We start from the raw sequence: 20,369 nt of genomic DNA on the forward strand, positions 1-20,369 counted from the left end.
CTAATGCAGTGGCATCTTGCTATGGTACAGGAGGTATGTGGGCACCTGGGGCATGGTGTATACATAGCACAGTATGGATGCTGCCTGTCAGTGTATACTAATGCTGTGGCATCTTGCCTATGGTACAGGGGGTATGTGGGCACCTGGGACATGGTGTATACATAGCACAGTATGGATGCAGCCTGTCAGTGTATACTAATGCTGTGGCATCTTGCCTATGGTACAGGAGGTATGTGGGCACCTGGGGCATGGTGTATACATAGCTCAGTATGGATGCTGCCTGTCAGTGTATACTAATGCTGTGGCATCTTGCCTATGCTACAGGGGGGTATGTGGGCACCTGGGACATGGTGTATACCCACCTCAGTGTGGATGCTGCCTGTCAGTGTATACTAATGCTGTGGCATCTTGCCTATGGTACAGGGGGTATGTGGGCACCTGGGACATGGTGTATACATAGCTCAGTGTGGATGCTGCCTGTCAGTGTATACTAATGCTGTGGCATCTTGCCTATGGTACAGGGGGTATGTGGGCACCTGGGGCATGGTGTATACATAGCTCAGTATGGATGCTGCCTGTCAGTGTATACTAATGCTGTGGCATCTTGCCTATGGTACAGGGGGTATGTGGGCACCTGGGACATGGTGTATACATAGCTAAGTGTGGATGCTGCCTGTCAGTGTATACTAATGCTGTGGCATCTTGCCTATGGTACAGGGGGTATGTGGGCACCTGGGGCATGGTGTATACATAGCTCAGTATGGATGCTGCCTGTCAGTGTACACTAATGCTGTGGCATCTTGCCTATGGTACAGGGGGTATGTGGGCACCTGGGACATGGTGTATACATAGCTAAGTGTGGATGCTGCCTGTCAGTGTATACTAATGCTGTGGCATCTTGCCTATGGTACAGGGGGTATGTGGGCACCTGGGACATGGTGTATACATAGCTAAGTGTGGATGCTTCCTGCTCCTGCTGTATACTGTACTGTATATTAGTGACATTACTATACACATGACGATGGCTGAGCCTGTATGAAGTGTATGCTATATGCAGTGTGGTTTCCACAACAGCGTATGTATAATCAGTTTCCATCATCATGCCACCCATCATTCCCTGACGTTACATGGCGGAGAACCTGTAGAACCCTTCAATCAATGGCGTACATATAAATATTACAATATGTATAGGTTATATAGGAGATGGACTAATCCCATGTAGTCATCACTGGGATGAGATCAATATGTTTCTTCGTGTCATGAAGCACTACTAGATATACAAGGTGCATATGACAACCAGGCAGAAGTTAGTTATTTGAATTAAATGTCCCTAGTAAATGCTCTTGTGACCAGTGTTGTTGTCCACTTACCTGGCTGTCACTTTTAAAAGGATACTGTGTTGTTGGCCAGTTCTCTGGACACCTGAAGATGGTCCCTGGCTTATGTTCCATATTCTCTGGTCCACCTTTGGAAGCTTTCAGATATTTTTTCATGTTATTTTGGGGTCTTCTATATCAGTGTGCCTGATGCCCTCAGTGATGTATATAGACACTGTGGTCATGGACAGGAACGCCATCTTTCTCAACAGAATTTTTTTGTAATCCTGGAAACCACTTTTTAGTCCATCAGTGATTGTCAGCCTAAAACCAGGTGCGGGTCAAAAACACAGAACAGGTACAAATCTTTCCATTATACCTTATCTCTGTGTTGGCTTCACTCCTGGTTTTGGCTCATAATCACTGATGGAAACACTGACTGTGTGAAAGTGGCCTCCTGCAGTGGCATCAGTAGGTAAAATGTAGCATTACATGGTGACCATTCAAATAATGTCCTTCCATGGGACAGGACGGGTTTGCCAGAGTGTCTCTCAAGGAGAATCTTGAAAGGGAACCTCTCTATGATGTCCAAATGTTAGAGGTTTATGACAACGCTCACCACAAACATGGATGCCAAGCTAAAATGTTCAAAGTTGCAGATGAGAGAGGGCCACAGCATGTGCCATGTTCTTCAACCGTGGGACATATGTTGTAAGATTCAGGCAGATGATGAAAGAGATCATTTTCTTCAATGCTCCAGCTTATACATGTGACAAGACCTTTGATATTACAGAAGGAAGCTGTGGGCTGTCTCGGATATTACTAGATGTCACTAGAACTTGACAATATAAAATGACTACTGGATAGGTTCCAAACATTTCTAATAATCAGACCCTCCAATTCAGTAGGCCAGGCAATAAACATGATATAGAGGAGTGACAGGTAAGCTGGACACAGATGGTAGATTCCCCTTGGGAAGCTCGCCTGGAAAACATACACTGGAGAATAACCAAAACTAATGCAAGGGACTGTCCATAGCCAACCAAGCTTTGGCAAACCTGCCCAAATGGGTCTCATGCATTAAAGATATGCTTCAGAGATGGTCGCAGACTAGTTCTGCTGGGCAGAGGGAGCACACAGCTGTTGTCAGATGTTTCTCCTTCTGCATCCATCAATCGATCATGCAGTAGCCTATGATACGCCAGCAGAGGGCGTCTTGCAGGAGATAGGATTCTATGGGAAAGGTACATTACAGTGACTACTGGGTACAAGTGGAGGAGAGCAGTGTCGTGACTTTTGGGGGAAGGGACAGGCCCTGCTGTGACTACAGGTGGTTTATGGCTGATGACTGGACCTAAACAAGATAGGCTAAAGATATAACATCTAAAAATATAACATGGCACTCGTTTAAACGGCATTCACAGCAGTGGACGCAAACTGAAAGGTGGATGATCCATCGATAGTAGGATTGTTTGTCCCTGTTCACTTTGCATGCTGTCTGCAGTACGTTTCCTGTATACGCGGAGCAATTTGCTGCCGACTACAAGGGCTTGCTTATTTGTTGTCTCATCGAGGGGTTGTTTAGGCAGTCCAGACATCGGGGATCTGAGGGCACTGCCAGGACTACTGGGGGAAAAGGGGTGGCAACGCTGTGACTACTAGGGCAGTCGTGAAACATGGTTTGGCTTCCATACATTCCATCCAAACTACCAGGAAAAGCATGACTTCTGTGATAACTGTGGGAGAGAAATGCGGCACTTCGTGCAACCCTAAGTTCACATATGCCCGTGACATTTCAGTTTTTGTATTTTTTTTACAGTTTCAGGACAAAACTTTTTGGGGAAAAAGTGCACATCTAAAAATGCATCGCAACTGGGTAACCCATTACAGGTTCTGTTGAGGGCCTCTTTGCTGGCTTTTATCTTTTGGGCTACATGAAGACGACCGTATGTATATTGCAGTCACAGATTAGCAAAATACGTAAAGTGGCCATGTGCATGCCGCAACTTCTTTGTAGAAAGGCTTATTCTTGTCTGCAAAACCGGACAAGAATATGAAATGTTCTAGAATTTGCGGAATGGCTGCACATATGTGAATGACTTGAATAGATCTGTGTGCGATCCGTAAAAAAAATGCGTATAAGATGCGTGCGGACTGGGTTAGGACTGTTCTAGTATATCTATTGAACTTCTTTCCAGGGGGGTCTCCGAAACAAAATCTAACAGCCTTAAGTCCTCATGCACAAAACCGTATGTATTCTACAGTCCAAAAATTGTGAATCTGCAAAATAAGTTGCATCTGCATTTTTTACAGACCCATTGACTTCAGTGGGTCCAAGGTCGACATTTTGCAGACAAGTATGCAGAGTGAACATACGGATGCGGAAAGCACACGGATCATGTTTGTGCTTTCTGCATCTGTATGTCTATTCCGCAAAAAGATAGAATATGTCCGCAAAATGCTGACCACGGACCCATTGCAGTCAGTGGGTTTGTAAAAAAACACGGACAGCACACTGACGCCATCCATATTTTGTGGATCTGCGGTTTGCGCAGGCTTATGTAAGCGGTTGGCTTGTATGCATGAGGCCTTAGGCAAGGGGTTAGTGTTTTACTTCACGGAGAGTCAAGAGTTATGACACAAATCCGAAAGATCTTGGAAAAAGTTGGTAAATTAAAAGGAACGAGGTTCAGAAGTAAAATGATTATGTAATAACTTGGCAGAATTTTTCCATCCAGTAAAAAGCCGAAACGACTTCCTGAACATATTTGTGTTCTCTATAATGAACCTTCCACAGTCTGAAGTAATACGTCTTACTGCAGGATCAGAATTACCCATTTCTGCTCCACTCTGTACTTTGGAAAACCAAAAATTACAAGAATTTAAAATAGAAAATAAATCTAATGACTGGTCCCATTAATTTCTATGAGGTTCAAACTGATGCGAGACTCAGATGCCCCGGTGTGGCCGTGCTCACCTCTGTGTCTGACACCCGATAGGGGCCTCCCTTGCCGATGCCGTCCAAAATATGGGACAGAATAGTGCAGGGTGCAGAGCTGTTGTGTGCGGTAAAATGCTGAACCCCAAATAAAATCCAGTGCACCCCAATTATAGTCAATAGGATCCATCCAGTACGATTTGCATTAGTTATGTGCTGGATCCGACACTTCCATTATTTTTGTTGTTCTGCTCCTTTAAGACTAGTTTTACACTACCGTTTTAGTTCCGGCAGGCTATTCCGGGAGAGAACTGCCTGCCAGAGATCCAGAATTACCAGATCTTACCACAATGCCCGCTGGCTCCTTTGACTTTAATAGGGTCCGGCAGAGATTGGGTCGCTACCTGGAAATATGCTGGAATTCGGTGCAGTGGTTTTTGTCAGTCCGAATCCCTGCATATTTTCTGTGTAGCGGCCTAATCTCCTAGGGACCCCATTATAGTCAATGGGGCCAGAAACGCTGGAATCAGAGAGCTTCGGCAGGCGGTTCACAGCCGGAACAACATGTCGGAACTTATAAGGTAAGTATGAAAGAAGCCGTCTTTGAAAAAAGAGGGGAAAAATATATATATATAAAAAATCTACGTTATTTATAATGACCCCCTATGCCAAAAAGTCGCAAATACCCATTGGTGACCTTTTGAATGATTTACGCTGCACTTTAGGAAACAATGGAGTACAGGGTGACGGTGGGGGTGTGGCATGAGTTATATGACATAAATGACGATTAATATCTACACCCGCTAGGAGATTTCAGTCTAGGCGCACAGACTGCACCTAAATCAAGCGCTTCCTCCATCAGAGCAGGGGATATCAAAGACCAGGGTAAATGACCCCCTCAATGGCTTTGCAATCCGCAGTTGCACATTTTGCTGCAGGTCTGCAAATGATTGCAGCAAAATCTGCAGATTCTAACCCCTCCGTCAAATGGAAAATCCGGAACAAATCTGCAACATTAATGGACATGCTGCAGGGCGAGCTCACACATAGCGGGTGGGAAATCCGTAGCATTTCACAGGAGCAGATAATTGGATTACATTTTAACAAAAAGCTGCAGAAATTGACAATTATTTCTGCAGATCTGAACCACAGATTTCACCATTTGCAATCCATGGGTTGAAGTCCATGGAAAATCCATAACAAAATCAATTTTTTAGTCACGTCTGGATGTGCCTTAAGGCTGAGTTCACATGTGACTGAATAACTGCGGATTTGCTATAGTGGATTTACGCACGGCAAATCTGCTGCGTTGTACAGCACCAGCAATGTGGATGACAATTTTTGAATTCTCATCCATAGGCTGTGTAAAAAGAAAAGGAAAAGGTGCAGCATTGCAGATTGGAAATCCACAGCATTTCAGGTTATACAGCAGATTTCTTTTGCGGCTGGAGATACATGCAGTTTTGTTGAGGTTTTTCATGTCGTTTTTGCTGTTGATATGAACTAAAAACCGCAGCAGATTTTTCCTCTGTATTTTCAATCACTTTTGAACCCAAACAGATGGTCCGCACTGCAGGTCCATTTGCAAATGGAAGATTTTTACAGTGTGTAGATGAGATTTGTTAAAATCTCATCTACTTTTCTGGTATTGTATTCCACTGTGGATTTTCCTTGCGCAAATCCAAACAGAAAATCAGAAGCAAAATTGGACCATGTGCATTTATCCAGTAGTTGTTATTTGTGGATGTTATAGCCTTCATTAAAATAGGGCCTTATGTAATCAGGGTTTATTGGATAAAAATCTATATTATAATCGCAACATGTGAATAAACTGTAAGGCCATAGGCAGTCCTGGGAATACTTGCTCCGCACTGGAGGCACCAGTACCTGACTCTCCTAGTGTGGTGACGTCATATGTCAGGTCCTGCTGCCTTCCCTGGCGTGCAAGTGGTGAGGTTTTTTTTTTGTTTTTTTTTGTTTGTTTTTTTAAATTTTAACTCCTGAAAAGCCCTTATTTTCCATAGTGAAAAACTGCTTGTGTGTTTTTATGACCTGTTTTCTTGCCTTTTTCAATTCAAATGTATGGATGGCATTTTTTTTTCAGGTCTTTTTTTTCCTATAGAAAAGGAGAAATAAGATGCCATTGTTCCAACATGCTTCATAAAAAAAAAAATCACCCAAAAAACTCCACTAGGGTATCCTTCATCTCATAGGGGTGCATTTATTAAGACCGACATTTATTAAGACCGCTGGAGTTATGAAGATGCACAGGCCGCTACATAACTTTGGCGATTCCACCTCCACCTCTAAGGCCTCATGCACACGAGCTTATTTATTTACTGTATACATTCCGTTTTTTTTGCAGACAGCATGCTGAACCATTCATATCAATGGGTCTGCATGTGTGCATTCCGTTTCCGTATGTCTGTATTTCCGTTACACCTAAAAAATAGAACATGTCCTATAATCGTCTGCGTTACGGACAAGGATAGTACTGTTCTATTAAGGGCCAGCTGTTCCGTTCCGCATACGGAATGCGCACGGACGTCATCCTATTTTTGTGGACCGCAAAATACATACAGTCTTGTGCATGAGGCCTAAATGTAAGACTGCTTCCGAGCTGTCTTAGGGCTCATGCACACAACCGTATGTATTTTGCGGTCTGCAAAAAACAGATCAGCAAAAAACACGGATGACGTCCATGTGCATTTTGTATTTCGCGGAATGGAACAGCTGACCCCTAATAGAACAATCCTATCCTTGTCCGTAATGCGGACAATAATAGGGCATGTTCTATTTTTTTGCGGGACGGAAATAGGGAAACAGAATGCACACGGAGTACCTTCCTTGTTTTTGTGGACCCATTGAAATGAATGGTTCCGCATACAGTCCGCATGAGCCCTTACATTGAAACCATTTAGACCACCGGACCGTCCCCTTCCTCGTCCATTCCACTCCTACTTTTATAGACTTGGCGTGATCAGGGAGAAGTTGTAGATTGCGGCGCAAAGGACCACAGGTGCAAAAAATGCCATTAAAAACCTGTATGTGTGAATCCATCCATCCTTAGGCAAGGATTCCTCCAAATAAGCGAAGCAAAATGGGCCATGACACCATCTTTTCTGTGGTATTGATACAGTGTCTGACAGGAAATTACCGCTATATGACACTGTATAGAATCACAGGTATACGGAAATACAGTGCAGGCCCCATGCACTTGATAAATCTAACAGTAATGTGGAATACACGTGGCTCACGTTCCCAATTATTCATGTCTTGTGCCTCCTCTCTGGGGTAGATGAATTCCTCCTGTCAGCCGCTAACCAGGAGACTGGCAGTGTCTGTGTGTGGCAGGAACATGCCTAGCTCTCAGTGCAACCCCTTAGCTGCAGTGCAGTAGTAGATTAACTCTTCATCAGCTGGAGGAAATCTATTTTTAGTTGGCTCTTTAAAACTGTGTTTCCCATTATGAGCTAAATGTGCAAAGGAGGAGAAGACGGCGGATGTTCAGTGACAGAAATAACAAGCCGCAAACAGAGGATGTAGAAGTAGTGTTTCATTGAGAGGATGACAGCGAGTGCTTGCGTCAGCAGCACAATCCAGAGATCTCTCAAGGCCCCTACCTAGGGCCCCTTTTTGAGGGACTGTAAAAATATCAGAATAAGGCCCCTTTCACGTGAGAAAGTATTCTGTCAGGGTGCGATGCGTGAAGCAAGCGCATAGCATCTGGACTGAATTCTGACCCATTCATTTCATTATTTCTGCATTCAGGAAAAATCGCTGCCTGTTCTATATTCTGCGTTTTTCACACAATTCTGGTTCCAATTCTGGTTGCATCCGGATACAATGCGTTTTTCACCGATGGTTGCTAGGAGATGTAGATTGTTATTCTTTTTTCTGCGTGTGAAAAACGCAGAAAAAAATGAAATACGGAACACAATCGCAGACAAAACAGACTGGACTTGCATGCAAAACCATCAGTATTTTCCTGAACAGACCCTGAGAAAATCCGTAACGCCCGTATGAAAGAGGCCTAACTCCTTGCCATTGTTTTTTTTCCACCTGCAATTTTTGACACATTTTTTGCAAACAGTCGGCCTCGTTTATCAAAATTGTCTGAAAGAAAAACTACCTTTGTTGCTGTCACAGTGTAGAGGGAGGGGAGGAACACCAGAATGACAACAGAAGGAAAATGACCAGGAACTAGGCCTCAAGGCTAGGGAAAGGGAAATGGTGACCACTTAAGGAAACCCCAAACCTAGCCCTGACTCCTGTCAGTATGAATGGACCCTGACGGTGGGAATATTCATACACCGGAAACCTAGGCCTTAGTAACCCTGAATAGTCCTAGGATTAGTGACAGGGTCTGAGAGTACTGGTTCCTTCCCAGGTGAACAAACCAGCGTAAACAACGAGCAAATGAGAGCAACAAGATAAGTACACTTATCTTCAATAGAAAATGGATGAGCAGGAACTCAGATGAGGACCACAAACCAGCTCTTCCAACTCCTGGCAGAGAATATCAACCGCATGGTATAAAGTGTGAGTCCAGACTAAATAGAGAAGCAGTAATGACCACAAGCTACACCTGAGACATAAGGTGTGGTCTTCTAACCTCTGTCACTGGAGGGAACGTGACAGTTGCCCATAGCAACCAATCCCAGCTCTGGGGCACATTTACTAAGACCGACATTTTACGCAGACCTTAGTTTCCCCCCTGCGGTGCCTTAAGATTCATCTAATTTATGACAAGGCGTGCGTCTGGTCACAAATTAGGCGTATCTATGGCAGTCCTTGCACCTGGCGATAAAACTACGTCAGCCCATTTCCAGGCGTAAATGTTAGTAAATTTGACAGGGCTGGACACGCCCCTGTGCCACCCAACTGGCGAACATGGCATAAAACTGGCCGTGTGACTAAATATTGAGACTTGCGACATTTTTTTCAACTAAACTAGTTGAATTAATTTGTCCCAGTCTGTCAGCAGTTTCGACCAAGCTAAACTGCTGACAGCACTAGGTAAGGGCAGAGGAAGGCAGGAGAAACCATTTGTGAAGCTTTTCTCATCAGGAGTAGTGTAGCTATAAAGTATTAGGGTGCCTGCACACAATGTGGATTACGTCTGCAGGTACCCTTAGGGTGCAACCACATGGTGTGGTCATGATGCGGCTATGGTACGTATGCATTTAGGGTGCATTTTTGTCCATAATCCTTTATGGACTGTTTGAACTTTTGTGAATGTTCATGGTTAGCATTCTGATTAACTTTAAATAGTGACACGTATTAAGCAATGTATTGCTGCATTTGTGGGAGGGGAGGCTGATTACAAGGCTAATTATACGCACCTGTGGGCCAGGCTGGCTGATTACTAGGTTATTTACAGGCACCTGTGGGCCCAGGCTAACGCTGATTCAGCTGATTTCACCCACCCACCCACACCTTCTTACAGTCACTTATCATTAGGGTGGCCCCCTTTAGCAGTTATGGCATAACTCTACTGCTTGTTGTAGATAGGTTAGGTTCACCTTTCTGATAGCCGATCCGACCACAAGTGGTAAAATATGTTAAATGAGTTATCCCATGAATAATGTAAAAAATGAAAATCATACATAATCTAGAACATGACCAGGGGCGTAGCTAATGGCTCATGGGCCCTGGTGCAAGAGTTTAGCTTGGGGCCCCCCCTTCCCTCAGTGCTTTGTGGCCAAGGGCAGGAAGCGCATAGCCTTCATGCTGCCCGAGGCTAAAATTGAAACGGCACCCCTGCCCCCATGCCAAATTATTGATTTAACCCCCTTCCCTTGAGCCAGAGGTGTAACTTGACCTGCATGGACTTTCTATAATACCGGTGTCTTCTTATGCACCACAAGGGTCTTTGGGCCCCTCAGGCTCCTGGGCCCGGTAGCGACTGCTACCTCTGCACCCCCTATAGCTACGCCCCTGAACATGACAATCTCTTTCTAACAAAGCTAGAACCAGCCCTGTACCTCACATGGATCCACAGATCTCCCCATTCGTTGCTCCAATTGCTCTGCTGGATTTATTTCAAGCTGACAGCTTAGAGGGTATGCCCTTTCTCAGTGGTGTGTACTTTCTGCTGCAGCTGGGGGCAGTTGAAGGATGGCACTGAGCATGTGTTTCCGTCTCAGTGAGCAGGACAAAGAAATTAGAAAAAGAGCAAAAAGCAGGTGGCGCTTTACAGATAGATTTCATTGAATAACTCAGTAGCTATCATACATTTTGAATTGCATGCGATTACAAAAGTATTCAGATCCATGTGCTGGGTTGAAAATGGTAGCATATTTTTTCAGCGACAATCCCAAGGCTCCAGTCACACATCCGTAATAATGGGTCCGCATCTGTTCCGTAAATTGCGGAACGGGTGCGGACCCATTTATTCTCTATGGGGACGGAATAGATGCAGAAAGCATACTATGTGCTCTCCACATCTGCATTTCCGGAGTGCGCCGCCGATCTTCCGTCCGCGGCTTCGAAAAAAAAAAGAACATTTCTTATTCTTGTCCGCCATTACGGACAAGAATAGGCATTTCTATGGGGGTGCCGGTCGGGTGTATTGCGGATCCGCAATACACTACGGACGTGTGAATGGACCCTTACCTTAGTCTATACAACAACAGCTAGTTAACTCGTAACCTCATGCGGTCAGCAGCCGGACATGTTTTACATGTGGTTAACAGCACGTAAATTAGGTGCAGTCATCATAACTTTGAAAGTGCCAGGTCTATCTCAGAAACTTATTTGCCATTGTCTTCTATAGGGAGGTGAGATGCTGCGGTTCCTAACCTCAACATGATTGCTCCACGACCGCACTGTGAGGTTGTACCCTTAGGCCTCTTTCACACGAGTGAGTTTTCCATCCGGACGTGATGTATGTAGTAAATGGATGGCATCCGGCATTCATTTTAATGGGTCTGTATACATCAGGGTCAGTTTCACACATCTTCACGTTCAGGAAAAATCGCAGCATGTTCTTCTATATTGTGTCTTTTTCATGTAGACCTGTTCCCATGGAAGTGAATGGTGCTTGTGTGAAAAACAGAAGACTATCTGGATGCAATGCGTTTTTTACGGATGGTTGCCGGGAGATGTTGATTGTTTTTTCGTAAACGGATGAAATGTGGACTGATTTTTTCACAGACTTCAAACGGACACAGAAAGGCGAATAAGCCTCAGTCTGCCAAATTCTATTCAAGCAAGTGCCCAAGGTGAGGCCTCACTGTTAAATGCTCTCTGCATTAAGCTGCTTCACACCCCTCCCCCTTGCTGAGTGACAGCTGTAGTGGTCAGCTGGTTGGATGCTATAACTGTCACTCAGAGCAGAGGGATGGGCCTGTGAGGCAGCTCAATGCAAACAGCACCTCACAATGAAGTCCTGCCCTGGGCACTTGAGAGAGCAGAATTTGTCAGAATAAAACTTCATATCCTCACTTCTCCTGATGATAAAAACACCACTAAGGCCTGTTTCAAACGGTCGTCATGGATTTGGGCCGGATAAGATGCGGGTGCGTTGCTGGAAAATGCGTGATTTTTCAGAGCGAGAGCAAAACACTTTAATGTGTTTTGCACGCGCGTGAGAAAAATCTGCATGTTTGGTACCCAAACCTCTTCACAGAAGTTCGGGTTCGGTGTTGTGTAGATTGTATTATTTTCCCTTATAACATGGTTATAAGGGAAAATAATAGCATTCTTAATACAGAATGCATAGTACAATAGGGCTGGAAGGGTTAAAAAAAAAAAAAATTTTTAACTCGCCTTAATCCACTTGTTCGTGCAGCCCGGCTTCTCTTCTTTCTTCAGGACCTGGTGATGGATCATGTGACAGACCATGTGATGAGCCCAGTGACGTCACCACAGGTCCTTTTCCTACTGCACAGCAAAGATGAAGACAGAAGAGAAACCGGGCTGCGCGAACAAGTGGATTAAGGTGAGTTAAATAATTATAATTTTTTTAACCCCTCCAGCCCTATTTTACTTTGCATTCTGTATTAAGAATGCTATTATTTTAAAATAATAAAGATCAGGCCCTCATCCTGATCGTCTTCTAGCAACCGTGCAAGAAAATCGCACCGCAAACGCACAAAGTAGAGCATGCTGCAATTTTCACGAAACCACAAGTGATGCATGAAAATCACCGCTCATGTGCACAGCCTCATAGAAATGAATGGGTCCGGATTCAGTGCTGGTGCAATACGTTCACCTCATGCATTGCACCCGCGTGGAAATCTCGCCTGTGTGAAAGAGGCCTAAAGGTATGTTTGTACTGCTCTTCCCAGCCCCTACCTAGTGCCGTCAGCAGTTTAGCAAATGTCAGAAGTGCAGAAGTGCTGACAGACTCCCTTTAAGAAAATAAAGGATAACTGTCATGTTTTTATAAAAAAATCAATGTTAGCATATATTACTGCTGCAGCAGCATTATGCATAAAGCATAATTTACTTTCTTCACATAACACTCTTTTCCTTGAGTTTTCCCTAAGTTACGTTTAAACATTTACAATATGAGGACCTTCTCATGGTGTCATATTCAACAACTTAACATTAATAAATGTTTTAAATAAAGACATACTACCGATATGGATTAAAATGGCCGCGGTCTTTATTAGATTTGGGGCGTAACCATAAATATGACCAAAACTTCCTAAATCATTAACCCTTAAAATCACCACATTTGTTAATTATAGTCCATTACTGGACTCATCCTCAGTTCACCCAGAAGGCTCGGCGAGTAACCCCCCACATTCAACAAGACCGCGACAAAAAAAAGGCGCGGGCGGGGGACGATCTTCCTGCTTGACTCTTCAAACGATGACAGGCTCCTTATGGTGAGTGACCTCTATAAATACCCCAAATTCCTGCCACAGGTGGCCCTTGACCAATCCACATTAAAAGGTCAAAATAGAACAATGCCCAGCAACTGGACAGCAACCAATTTGGCCAATAATAATGCTGTCCTTGCTTGCCCACCAACCGGTCAGCAACCATTCCGGCCAATCCCAACGCTGTCCTTGTTGCCGGCTAACTTTGAGCATCTGAGAAGTAAAAGAGAAAAAGGGGGGGGGGGGGGGGGACCAAGAAGAGCATATCGTGTCTCAATGACGCCATGAGGGGCAAATGCCAATTCTTGCCTTACCCTTCTCAAGATGGCTCCTCTGCCAGTTCTCTGAGGCCAAAACTGCTTTCCCTCACTTCCCATACACACTTGCTGTAGCCAGCAGCTCCCTTCCAGCCAATCAGATTGGATTACTGAGAGACACGCCTCCTCACTCTGAAGCCTAATGCAGGCATGCAGTGTGAAGGACCGCCCCTCCGTCTTCCTAGCCAGAGACAGACAAGCAACTTTTAAGGGAGCAGTGGAAAGGGACAGAGGACATTAATGAAAGCTGTTATTATAAGGTAATTACAGACAGGGGTGTAGCTAAAGGCTCATGGGCCCTGGTGCAATAGTTCAGCTTGGGCCCCCTCCCCCTTCACTCAGCGCTGGTGCACCTAGCTTTTCTGCTGCCCAAGGCAAAAATTTTAACGCCCTCCCCATGCCAAATTCTCAAACTAACTCCCTTTTTCTACAGTCCTACTCTTAAAATGGTTTGTCCTCTTTTTGCTACTGATGACCAATCCTCAGGATAGGTCATCAATATCAGGTCGGCAGGGTCCCCCAGCACCCCCGCCAGTCAGCTGTTTGAAGAGAGGGCAGCGCTCATATGAGAGCCGCTTTCTCTGCTCTGTTCACCTGCTCGCCATAGCATTTGCAGTGATGAGCAGGTAAACAGAGGAGAGAAGGCAGCGCTCATACAAAAAAAAAAAAAAAAAGCAGACAACCCCTTTAAAGACATACTTGGAAAACATTACATACAGCGCTACAGAACATGCAGGGTCATACAGCGCCACATATGTACCTCTTCCATCCAGTGACTTCTCTTCTCTGATGTAGATATTCTCTTTTCTCTTCTTCTCCTCTCAGACAGACCACCATAGTGACTTTTTCAGCCACGCTTCGTCTCTGCAGAGTTTAACAAACAGAAATCTTACTATCCTACTTTTCCATCATCCTCCTCACCTTCTCAACACCCCATCCTGCCACCCTCAATACTGTGTCTACTGTGCCCCCAATGTTATCCTGCAGAAACAGTCCCCCTGAAAATATTGGTACCACACAGAGCGTCAGTACAAAAACACCCCTTTTTCCAATAAAAAGAGGAATCCGATTGGTTGCTATAAGTAACTAAGCCAGTTCTACCAGTTTTGATAAATCTACTCCATTGTGTTTTTGAATAAAAGCTAGAAAGACAAAAACAAAACAACAAAAAAACTCCACCTAATGAACAAAGACACCGGTAGTAAAAAACAATAAGAAAACACTTGTGTGTCCTGTATTTCATATTTCCCAAAGACCTTTAGATAAAGTCTGGAGCTGGAATTTTTACAGCAAGAAAAACACCACTAAAAACACAAATGTGCAGGAAAAATGCCTGCAAAAACCACGCATGAAAGCCCCCTCAATGCTGTAGTTGAAAAAAAAAATCCAAGGTCTTGCCTTTTGTCACAGGCTATAATGAGCCATGAGTGTTTGTTTCCTGTAGAGAAATAGTTAAATAATCCCACAAAGATAAGGCACTTTCCTTTAACCCTTTGCTTGCCGGAAAGCCTCCGCTAACCTGGTCCACCTTTCTTTACCTTTGTCTTCCGCCTGTTTCATTACTAATTAACAGGAGCAGCTGTATCACTAAGTGGGAATCAGAGCAGCTGCCTCCGTTGTCGCCGCTCTGCACCCTGTGCCCCCAGACGTCTACAGGAACTAGACGTCGTAGTCATTTACTAAATAGATAGTAAGTTCGGATGTTTTACACAAAAACGTATGTTCACATTTACATTCATTTCAATGGGGCCGCAAAAGATGAGAACAGCACACCATGTGCTTTCCAAATCCGTATGTCCATTTCGCCCCCAAAAAAGATAAAACATGCCCTATCCTTGTCCGTTTTGCAGCCAAGGATAGGTAATTTCCACAAAAGTAAAAAAAAAAATGGTGGCATGTAGTGTTGAGCGAACTTGTGTTTTCAAGTTCAGTGTATAAGGTTCGGGGTATCTAAGAATTCCGTTATTCCGGAATTCTTAGATAACCTGAACCGAGACCTTGTACGCCGAACATGAACACTGTTGGATTTTTTGCAATTCTGGGGTCACGCTTGCGGGAAACATGCGAGTTGTGCTGCAACGCCGTTCATTTCTATGACTTTCCTGCTACACCGCAATACTTTGGCACGTGACACACACCCAAATCGCTGTGTAGCCGCACGCTAATGGGAAGAGATAGCCATGTATTTAGCCCCTGTACTAAGCTTCCGTCTGACAGCTATTATCTGCAGAGAGTACAGTGTATCCAGAGCTGAAAGCACACCGCTTACTACTCCTCCACTCTCCCTGTCAAAACCTGATTAGCAATCTCATAGGACAGGGGTAGGCAACCTCCGGCACTCCAGCTGTTGTGAAATTATAACTCCCAGCATGCATACTTTCTTTATTCTTCTCAGACATCGCATAGAAGTGAATGGAGCATGCTGGGAATTGTAGTTTCACAACAGCTGGAGTGCCAAAGGTTGCTGACCACTGTCATAGGGGGTACAGCCAAGGATTTAATGCATACTTGTAATAAACCAATTAAAAACATGGCATCAAAAAATGCTTGTAGAAAGGTTTAGGTTTTTCTGAAAGTATCCTAGTAGAGAACTGCTATAGTATATGCTATTGCAAAAAATAACAACTTGAAAGAAGCACTTTAGTGCACCCGAGGAACAGAGTGGAAAGTTCTACAGCGCAGGTTCACATTATTTCCATATTCTGATGTTTCATCAAAGGGGTTTTCTGATTTGCATCAATATCCTTTGAAATAATAATTTATAATGGTAGCTGTAATTTTGTAATATATTTCTTTTGCCTTTATTGCTTTTAGCTTCCATTCTGGGCTTTGGTCACATGTCCATGTAGCTCTTTCTTATTGCCTGTATTGTTATGTCCATGTGTCAAAACAGCAACAGGGGCAGTTATAGGGGAGTGTCTATGTAACTAGCTGGTGGGAGGAGCTATAAACTAGCTTGGCGGTATTAGGGGCAGCGTCTATGTAACTAGCTGGTGGGAGGAGCTATAAACTAGTTGGGCAGTGTTAGGGGAGGTGCTGGACCTGAGAAAGGAAAAGTGCACCATGGGATTGGATGGATACAGCAACAGGAAGTGCTACAGACAAGATGTACCAAACCAGAGGGATTGGTTTATGTAGTGAAAACAGGTCAGGAGAGTCGCAATTGAAAATAAAACATGGGGAAAATGTAAATAAGGTAATCAACACCATGAGCATATCTGTTACAAACCATAATAATCCTGGGTTTTCCAGGATTTTGATACTGATGACCTACTGATGACCTCAGGATAGGTCATCTGTTTGTGATCAGTGGGGTTCCGACACCCAGGACCCCCGCCGATCAGCTGTTTGAGAAGGCACCGGTGTTCTTGTGAGCGGTGCTTACCAGGCACAGCGCTGTACATTTTATAGAAGCTGTGCTTGGTATCTGTCACGCTTTGGTGTGGGAGGGAAACACCACACAGAGCATAGGAGGGAAGGGGGGAACAGGGAATCGGCCCTGAGAACTAGGGAAGGAAAATGGACCGGTCCTAGTGAAAACCCTAACCAAATTCCTGACTGACTACCAGTATAAACAGACCCCAAAGGTAGGTGAGTTCATACGCAGGAATACCTAGACACCTATTAAGCACTATAGGACCCTGGTACGAATGGCAGGGACGAGACTACCTGTTCCTCCAAAAGGAAGGACGAACAGAAGTCTCCTTCAGGCCTAATACAAATAATAGGGAAATGCAACACATAGAACCCAAACGAAATACAAAAGGGAAAGGAAAGACATAACTTCAAAGGAGCAATGGAAGCACCAGGAACTCAGCCTTGATCCAACCACAATCTATCCAAAGGTCCAAACAAAAGCTATAAACCGCACAGCATTGTGGGAGAAGCAACTATAAATAGAGAAGGTTAAATGACCCTAATAGCCACACCTGTGAAAAGAAGGTGTGGCAAGCACCAGAAACAACACAGACGTCATTTGATCCAAACAGAAAACATGTCATATAAAACCATGTGTTGCCAGTCTCACCGATCTCCTGCCACCTGTTGTGGTAACATCCATGACAGTATCTCTCCCAGCCCCATTCACTCCTGTGGTGCTGAGAGCAATACCAAGCACAACCGCTATACAATGTACAGCACTGTGCTTGGTAAGCACAGAGAAGGCTGCATCGGTGCCTTCTCACACAGCTGATCGGCGGGGGCTTCGACCCCCACTGGTCAGTTACTGATTACCTATCCGTATCAAAATCCTGGAAAACCCTTTTAAGGATTGTCATAAGTTTGTAAGCTGAGACCCCCACCAATATGATGGACCTGTGACACTCTTCTATGAGAGCCACCCTCTCTTACCTAAAAGTCTGCTCCCCATCTAATAAGATGTTTCATTGATGTTTTATAAGATGTATAACTTTTACTAGAAATGTATATCCAAAGTATATCTAGTGATAATATATAGTATTTGTTCTGACATCAATTCCAGTTTGATTATGTTAATTAGACTCCAGAATGTCATGGGAGGATGCAAATAATTTCCTGGCTGAAATGAGATTTTAATGGCAATTATGTTGATGAACATATTATACTGAACAGGGATTGTGCATAAAAAGGCAAGCCGTGGTCTCCCAGCATAACTAGACAGACGATGGCTGGAAAGACACAAGTCACTGTCAGCTGGTCAAAAGTCTGTGGAAATCTCTTCCATTTAGTGGGTTTGGGCCTTCCAGCTCCGCCATAAGTGTGTCGTCACGCGTTTCAGACACATGTAGCGTTAGTGATGACGTCACTAGGATTCAATGATGGGGCCCTCTCACACTCGATTCCAGCCCACCAATGCACCGTCAACCCACTGTGCATATAAAAAGTCTACACATCCCTGTTAAAATGTCAGGTTTCTGTGATGTAAAAAAATGAGACAAAGATAAATAATTTCAGAACTTTTTCCACATTTAATGTGACTTATAAACTGTACCACTCAATTGAAAAACAAATGGAAATATTTTAGGTAGAGGGAAGAAAACAAAAAATGAAGCAATCACATTCAAAATCATGTTAAATCGGAGTCAGCATACACCTGCCATCATTTAAAGTGCCTCTGATTAACCCCAAATAAAGTTCAGCTGCTCTAGTTGGTCTTTCCTGAAAGTTTATTAGTCGCATCCCACAGCAAAAGGCATGGTCCACAGAGAGCTTCCAAAGCTTTAGAGGGATCTCATTGTTAAAAGGTATCAGTCAAGAGAAGGGTACAAAAGAATTTCCAAGGCATTAGATATATCCTGGAACACAGTAAAGGCAGTCATCATCAAGTGGAGAAAATATGGCACAACAGTGACATTACCAAGAATTGACCCTCCCTCCAAAATTGAAAAGATGAGAAGAAAACTGGTCTGGGAGGCTACCAAGAGGCCTACAGCAACATCAAAGGAGCTGCAGGAATATCTGGCAAGTACTGACCGTGTGGTACATGTGACAACAATCTCCTGTATTCTTCATATGTCTGGGCTATGGGGTAGAGTGGCAAGACGAAAGCCTTTTGTTACGAAGAAAAACATCCAAGCCAGGCTACATTTTGCAAAAACACATCTGAAGTCTCCCAAAAGAATGTGGGAAAAGGTGTTATGGTCTGATGAAACCAAAGTTGAACTTTTTGGCCATAATTCCAAAAACAACACTGCATATCACCAAAAGAACAACATACCCACAGTGAAGCATGGTGGTGGCAGCATCATGCTTTGGGGCTGTTTTTCTTCAGCTGGAACTTGGGCCTTAGTTAAGCTAGAGGGAATTATGAACAGTACCAAATACCAGTCAAAATTGGCACAAAACCTACAGGCTTCTGCTAGAAAGCTGAACATGAAGAGGAACTTCATCTTTCAGCACGACAACGACCCAAAGCATACAGCCAAATCAACAAAGGAATGGCTTCACCAGAAGAAGATTTAGGTTTTGGAATGGCCCAGCTAGAGCCCAGACCTGAATCCGATTGAAAATCTGTGGGGTGATCTGAAGAGGGCTGTGCACAGGAGATGCCCTCGCAATCTGACAGATTTGGAGTGTTTTTGCAAAGAAGAGTGGGCAAATCTTGCCAAGTCAAAATGTGCCATGCTGATATACTCATACCCAAAAAGACTGAGTGCTGTAATAAAATCAAAAGGTGCTTCAACAAAGTAGTAGTTTAAGGGTGTGCACACTTATGCAACCATATCATTTTGTTTTTATATTTTTTATTCCCTATACCTAATAGATTTCAGTTTGTTTTTCAATTGAATTGAACGCTTACTAAAATGTCAATTGAGGGGTTAAAAATAAATAAAAAATCAGGTCCTGCTGAATAAAGATAGAAGCTCCTATTACGTCATCAAAGGTTTTTTTGCAGGTCCTGAAAGAAGAAGCATGAAGACAGTGCCAGCTGCACGAACCAGTGGATGAGGAGAGTAAATATATATTTTTTTTAACCCCTCAATCGACATTTTAGTAAGCATTCTGTATTAATAATGCTATTATTTTCCATTATAACCATGTTATAAGGGAAAATAATACAGTGAACTTACTTTAATGGGGTCCAGGGTTGCTCATCCCTATTATCTCCTAGCAACCATGCATGAAAATCACACCGCATCCGTATTTGCTTGCGAATGCTTGCAATTTTCACGCAGCCCCATTCATTTCTATGGGCCCTGCTTTGCCTTAAAAAACGCAGAATATAGGAATGCTGCGATTTTCACGGCAACGCGCAAGTCATGCGTGAAAATCACTGCTCATGGGTCCGGATTCAGTGCAGGTGCAATGTGTTAACCTCACGCATTGCACCCGCGCGGAATTCTCGCCCGTGTGAAAGGGGCCTAAGTTCGGCACCAGAGCGACTGCAGAATAGCAGTTCGGTGGATGTGTGGAATGTCACAGCCCCACCACAGGATAGGCCATCACTTGTAAAGGGTTGATGACCCCTTTAAGGTCGTGTTTACAC

At 44.0% G+C, this 20,369-nt stretch overlaps 1 protein-coding gene across 1 annotated transcript in view; it reads left to right on the forward strand.

The window, feature by feature from the left end:
- The window catches only part of CDK18 (cyclin dependent kinase 18), a 136,167-nt gene that overhangs the window by 685 nt on the left and 115,113 nt on the right, over window positions 1-20,369 (forward strand). The window lies entirely within an intron of this gene.

The sequence above is a fragment of the Bufo gargarizans genome, chromosome 3 (assembly GCF_014858855.1).
Source record: "Bufo gargarizans isolate SCDJY-AF-19 chromosome 3, ASM1485885v1, whole genome shotgun sequence".
NCBI lineage: Eukaryota > Metazoa > Chordata > Amphibia > Anura > Bufonidae > Bufo > Bufo gargarizans.